The following is a 6,738-nucleotide window of genomic DNA, read 5'->3' as shown; positions in this document are numbered from 1 at the left end:
TTTAAAGCTAACATATGAGACTGTTTTAAAGCTAACATATTGGACTGTTTTAAAGCTAACATATTGGACTGTTTTAAAGCTAACATATTGGACTGTTTTAAAGCTAACATGTTGGACTGTTTTAAAGCTAACATATTGGACTGTTTTAAAGCTAACATGTTGGACTGTTTTAAAGCTAACATATGAGACTGTTTTAAAGCTAACATATTGGACTGTTTTAAAGCTAACATATTGGACGGTTTTAAAGCTAACATATGAGACTGTTTTAAAGCTAACATGTTGGACTGTTTTAAAGCTAACATATTGGACTGTTTTAAAGCTAACATATGAGACTGTTTTAAAGCTAACATATTGGACTGTTTTAAAGCTAACATATTGGACTGTTTTAAAGCTAACATATGAGACTGTTTTAAAGCTAACATGTTGGACTGTTTTAAAGCTAACATATGAGACTGTTTTAAAGCTAACATGTTGGACTGTTTTAAAGCTAACATATTGGACTGTTTTAAAGCTAACATATTGGACTGTTTTAAAGCTAACATGTTGGACTGTTTTAAAGCTAACATATGAGACTGTTTTAAAGCTAACATATTGGACTGTTTTAAAGCTAACATATTGGACTGTTTTAAAGCTAACATATGAGACTGTTTTAAAGCTAACATGTTGGACTGTTTTAAAGCTAACATATTGGACTGTTTTAAAGCTAACATATTGGACTGTTTTAAAGCTAACATATGAGACTGTTTTAAAGCTAACATATTGGACTGTTTTAAAGCTAACATATTGGACTGTTTTAAAGCTAACATATTGGACTGTTTTAAAGCTAACATATGAGACTGTTTTAAAGCTAACATATTGGACTGTTTTAAAGCTAACATATGAGACTGTTTTAAAGCTAACATATTGGACTGTTTTAAAGCTAACATATTGGACTGTTTTAAAGCTAACATATGAGACTGTTTTAAAGCTAACATGTTGGACTGTTTTAAAGCTAACATATGAGACTGTTTTAAAGCTAACATATTGGACTGTTTTAAAGCTAACATATTGGACTGTTTTAAAGCTAACATATTGGACTGTTTTAAAGCTAACATATTGGACTGTTTTAAAGCTAACATATGAGACTGTTTTAAAGCTAACATATTGGACTGTTTTAAAGCTAACATATGAGACTGTTTTAAAGCTAACATATTGGACTGTTTTAAAGCTAACATATTGGACTGTTTTAAAGCTAACATATGAGACTGTTTTAAAGCTAACATGTTGGACTGTTTTAAAGCTAACATATGAGACTGTTTTAAAGCTAACATATTGGACTGTTTTAAAGCTAACATATTGGACTGTTTTAAAGCTAACATATGGGCTCGTTCACCAGTTCAGAGCCTGCAGGTGTACAGCTGATGTGAGCCGGCTGGAGCTGGGAACACTGGTTCGACCTCCCAGTTGGACGCATCACTGTTGGTAGTAAACATGTAAACTCATCTATATGATGGACAGTTCCATGTGACACCTGTGGGGTGGGTCATGGTGGGGTCATCCAGACCCTGTGACCCTCACTGTGGTTGTAGTCCATCTGTGGTTCTGTGTGGTCCTTCAGTTCTGCAGGTGGATGTGGAGCTCATCACATCCACCCTTTCATGTCACTAATTAAACTGGAGCAGATGATGAGGAGAACAGTATGCACTAGAGCAGGTTCCACCCTGAGGTGCAGACCCCCCTGAGGGAACACCCCTCCCCCCCGAGGGAGACAAGAGCCCCCTTTGATCTCTACACCAACCCCCTACTACTGCTACTGCGGGGGGGGCTCCTGCAGCTCTGCCACATTAAAACTGAAAGATCAAAGAGGACGAGTAACGAAGAGGAAAGGAGGCAGAGATGAAGAAGAAGAAGAAGAACTACAGGAGGATGAGGACCAAAGACGTAGGTTCTATTCAGATACAGTAGGATCTATACATGAACAGTAGGTTCTATAGACGTACAGTAGGTTCTATACAGGTAGGTTCTATACAGGAGCTGTAGGTTCTATACAGGTACAGTAGGTTCTGTACAGGTACAGTAAGTTGTATACAGGTACAGTAGGTTCTATACATGAACAGTAGGTTCTATACAGGAGCTATAGGTTCTATAAAGGTACAGTAGGTTCTATACAGGTACAGTAGGTTCTGTACAGGAACAGTAGGTTCTATACAGGTACAGTAGGTTCTAAACAGGAGCTGTAGGGTCAATACAGGAGCAGTAGGTTCTATACAGGTACAGTAGGTTCTATACATGAACAGTAGGTTCTATAGAGGTACAGTAGGTTCTATAAAGGTACAGTAGGTTCTATACATGAACAGTAGGTTCTATACAGGTACAGTAGTTTCTGTACAGGCACAGTAGGTCCTATGCAGGTACAGTAGGTTCTATACAGGTAGGTTCTATACAGGTACAGTAAGTTCTATACAGGTACAGTAGGTTCTATACATGAACAGTAGGTTCTATACAGGTACAGTAAGTTGTATACAGGTACAGTAGGTTCTATACAGGAACAGTAGGTTCTATACAGGCACAGTAGGTTCTATACAGGTAGGTTCCATACAGGTACAGTAGGTTCTATACATGTAGGTTCCATACAGGTACAGTAGGTTCTATACAGGTAGGTTCTATACAGGAGCTGTAGGTTCTATACAGGTACAGTAGGTTTGATACAGGAACTGTAGGTTCTATACAGGTACAGTAGGTTCTGTACAGGAACAGTAGGTTCTATACAGGTACAGTAGGTTCTAAACAGGAGCTGTAGGGTCAATACAGGAGCTGTAGGTTCCTTACAGGTACAGTAGGTTCTAAACAGGAGCTGTAGGTTCTATACAGGAGCTGTAGGTTCTACACAGGAGCTGTAGGTTCTAAACAGGAGCTGTAGGTTCTATACAGGTACAGTAGGATCTACACAGGAGCTGTAGGTTCTACACAGGAGCTGTAGGTTCCTTACAGGTACAGTAGGTTCTATACAGGAGCTGTAGGTTCTACACAGGAGCTGTAGGTTCCTTACAGGTACAGTAGGTTCTATACAGGAGCTGTAGGTTCTACACAGGAGCTGTAGGTTCTATACAGGTACAGTAGGTTCTACACAGGAGCTGTAGGTTCTACACAGGAGCTGTGGGTTCATTACAGGTACAGTAGGTTCTATACAGGAGCTGTAGGTTTTACACAGGAGCTGTAGGTTCCTTACAGGTACAGTAGGTTCTACACAGGAGCTGTAGGTTCCTTACAGGTACAGTAGGTTCTATACAGGAGCTGTAGGTTCTACACAGGAGCTGTAGGTTCTATACAGGTACAGTAGGTTCTACACAGGAGCTGTAGGTTCTACACAGGAGCTGTGGGTTCATTACAGGTACAGTAGGTTCTACACAGGAGCTGTAGGTTCCTTACAGGTACAGTAGGTTCTACACAGGAGCTGTAGGTTCCTTACAGGTACAGTAGATTCTATACAGGAGCTGTAGGTTCTACACAGGAGCTGTAGGTTCTATACAGGTACAGTAGGTTCTACACAGGAGCTGTAGGTTCTACACAGGAGCTGTAGGTTCTATACAGGTACAGTAGGTTCTATACAGGAGCTGTAGGTTCCTTACAGGTACAGTAGGTTCTATACAGGAGCTGTAGGTTCTACACAGGAGCTGTAGGTTCTTCACAGGAGCTGTGGAACAGTGTCGTCTGCTGGTCTTTCAGACAGGGGAAGCTCATTGTCGCTTACATCACAAAAATGGTCCAGTTCTTTAAACATAAATTCCTCCCTCCGTTCCTTTTTCAGTAAATGCTCAGTTTCTTTATCGTTCACAGTCGGCGTCCTTTCCAGGACTGGATCGTTAGTTCAGTCTGACCTGTCCAACAGTCTGACTGATGGAACTGTCTACAGAACCATCTGAAACTGAACAAGAAATGATTCAATTCTGGAACTGAAACAGAACACGTGTCCCTTCAGTCCAGTGTACCAGTTAGTCCAGTGTACCAGTTAGTCCAGTGTCCCTTCAGTCCAGTGTACCAGTTAGTCCAGTGTACCAGTTAGTCCAGTGTCCCTTCAGTCCAGTGTACCAGTTAGTCCAGTGTACCAGTTAGTCCAGTGCTTGTGTTTTCTTCCAGGTCAGTAAATGAACAGTTCATTTGGTTTGTGTGATTCCACAGCAGAATGTGTGACGTATTAAACTGAACTGTGTCAGTGAAGGAGCACATCTGAAAACAGCTGTCAATCAAACCGCATTCAGCCTTCGGACCCGTCCTCCGATCGGCACGCGGAAGCTCGCCGAGCTCCGCCCACGGCTCCGTTCGACAACACGGTGTCCTGTGTCCAGTGCTGGTCCAGTCTGTAGTGGTTTTTCCAGCAGTTCCACTCAGTCCCATTGAAGTGCATGGACGCTGAGCGTCTACGGACAAATGCACTGAGCAGAGATGGAATGAACAAACACAGACATGGGAATGGAGGAGAAGTGAACAACATCCAGTCCACTGATCTGGGATCAAACTGATTCTGAACCAACTGGTCTGAGAGACGAACGTGTTCCAACACATTTGGAGTCAATGAAATGAAAACAACTGAACAGATTTGAGCATTTAATGGGAATCATGTTAGGGGCAGATGAGCTTCACCTGCAGTCGGACACAAACAGCTGTGGTGTGGGAGGACCATTTCCTGTTCCAACACTCACTGTAAAGTCTGGACTGTCGGCCCAGTGAGGCCTAAAACTATCGTGGTGAACTATTAACAGCTGAATTTACGACTGCAGACACATGGAACTGATGGAGAAGTTCAAATAAAAACACAACCTGGGATGTTCAGGTCTGAGGGAACTGACTGGACTGGTCTGATTTAAGGAAAGACTATGAGGAACACAAGGAAGAGGAGGAGGAGGAAGAAGAGGAGGAGGAGGAGGATCAGAGTTGCTTGTCCAGTGCATGTGTTGAACTGAACATAAGTGAAGAAAAGGGAAATTTAACCAAAACATACGAGACCAGAAAAAAAACACTAGAAGAAAAAGAGACACAGCATCAGAACACACACACACACACACACACACAGTGGGTGCAGTGTCTTTCAGTTCAGCACCACCCCCTACTGGACAGTTCCTCACTGATCCTCTGTGAGAGGACGACTGTCACTGACGTGTTTCTAATGCTGCGTTTCCACTACAGGGAACCCACTGCACTCAACTGGACCTTTTTGCGTTTCCAGTACGAAAAAGGACCTGGAATCTGGTACCTGGTACTAGTTTTTTTTATCTGGTACCTGGTACTAGTTTTTTTTATCTGGTACCTGGTACTAGTTTTTTTGAATCTGGTACCTGCTACTAGTTTTTTTTTAATCTGGTACCTGCTACTAGTTTTTTGGTACCTCCTCCTCTGAGGTTCCAGGACTGGGGACCAGGTACTAAAGGTGACACTGTGTAAACACTGCAGACCTCTGATTGGTCAGTGGTCTGTATTCCCCGCCCTTTTCCAGTAAATCTGTCAGTAGGTGAATCCACATGATGACAGTCTGTAAAACTACACCATGGTTTGTCCAGGAGGTTCAGACGCAAACATTCAGCAGGAGTTTGACCAGACAACAGGCAACCAGTGAGTTTATCAGCAACTGTGAGCAGAGCACACAGAAGGAACGCACCGCATCGCTATGACGACCAGGGACTGGAAAGAGGGAGGATCTGGAATGGAAAGGGTCTGGAATAGGACCTGGTACCAGAGTGGAAAGGGTCTGGAATAGGACCTGGTACCAGAGTGGAAACGGTCTGGAATAGGACCTGGTACCAGAGTGGAAAGGGTCTGGAATAGGACCTGGTACCAGAGTGGAAACGGTCTGGAATAGGACCTGGTACCAGAGTGGAAAGGGTCTGGAATAGGACCTGGTACCAGAGTGGAAAGGGTCTGGAATAGGACCTGGTACCAGAGTGGAAAGGGTCTGGAATAGGACCTGGTACCAGAGTGGAAAGGGTCTGGAATAGGACCTGGTACCAGAGTGGAAAGGGTCTGGAATAGGACCTGGTACCAGAGTGGAAAGGGTCTGGAATAGGACCTGGTACCAGAGTGGAGTTGAGCCGATTCCATGTAGTGGAAACGCAGCATAATTAACACACACACACACACACACACACACACACAGGTCAATCAGATGCATGTGCACGCCAACACATTCCTGACAATACACACACTGTTAGTTTTATATGCATTTATGGGACTCCCTAATGAATTGTATAAGTTTTCTGAGGCTTTCCTTTAACTTGAACCAGAACCAGAACCAGACCCAGCTCAGACTGAAGCCCAGTTTAACCTCCAAAATAAACTGGTCTTCAGCATCAAACTGACTGATTTGCACTGGGATGTCCAGCATCAAGTCCCCACAAGACAACTGTACACACACACACACATCCCCACAACAGAAGAAAAACATGTGCAAGTATATAGTATACACACACACACACACACACACACACACACACACACACACTGAGGTGTAGGTGATTTATGGTTGTCCAGCTCAGGTTTGCATGATTTATCCTGTTAAAGCTGCACTGTTCACCTGAGGACCTGAGGGACTCAACTACAACTACACACACACACTCACACACACACACACACACACACACACACAGTACTAGAGGTTGTTAGTTAGGAAGCACCAGAGCATTAGGGGTGTGTGTGTGTGTGTGTGTGTGTGTGTGTGTGTGACACACTTCCATTCCTACTGATGTGGAGAATGCACACACACACACA

General features: G+C 43.2%; 1 long non-coding RNA gene across 1 annotated transcript; it reads left to right on the top strand.

Moving 5' to 3' along the window:
• The first annotated feature begins 2,637 nt into the window (after window positions 1–2,637).
• Window positions 2,638–3,658, top strand: LOC115415796 (uncharacterized). The gene is made up of 4 exons (XR_003934873.1): window positions 2,638–2,670; window positions 2,811–3,119; window positions 3,160–3,399; window positions 3,460–3,658. It is a non-coding gene; the product is annotated as an uncharacterized LOC115415796 (long non-coding RNA).
• Window positions 3,659–6,738: the final 3,080 nt, after the last annotated feature.

Source organism: Sphaeramia orbicularis, unplaced genomic scaffold (genome assembly GCF_902148855.1).
Source record: "Sphaeramia orbicularis unplaced genomic scaffold, fSphaOr1.1, whole genome shotgun sequence".
Taxonomy (NCBI): Eukaryota; Metazoa; Chordata; class Actinopteri; order Kurtiformes; family Apogonidae; genus Sphaeramia; species Sphaeramia orbicularis.
This window is presented reverse-complemented; position numbering and strand designations above follow the sequence as displayed.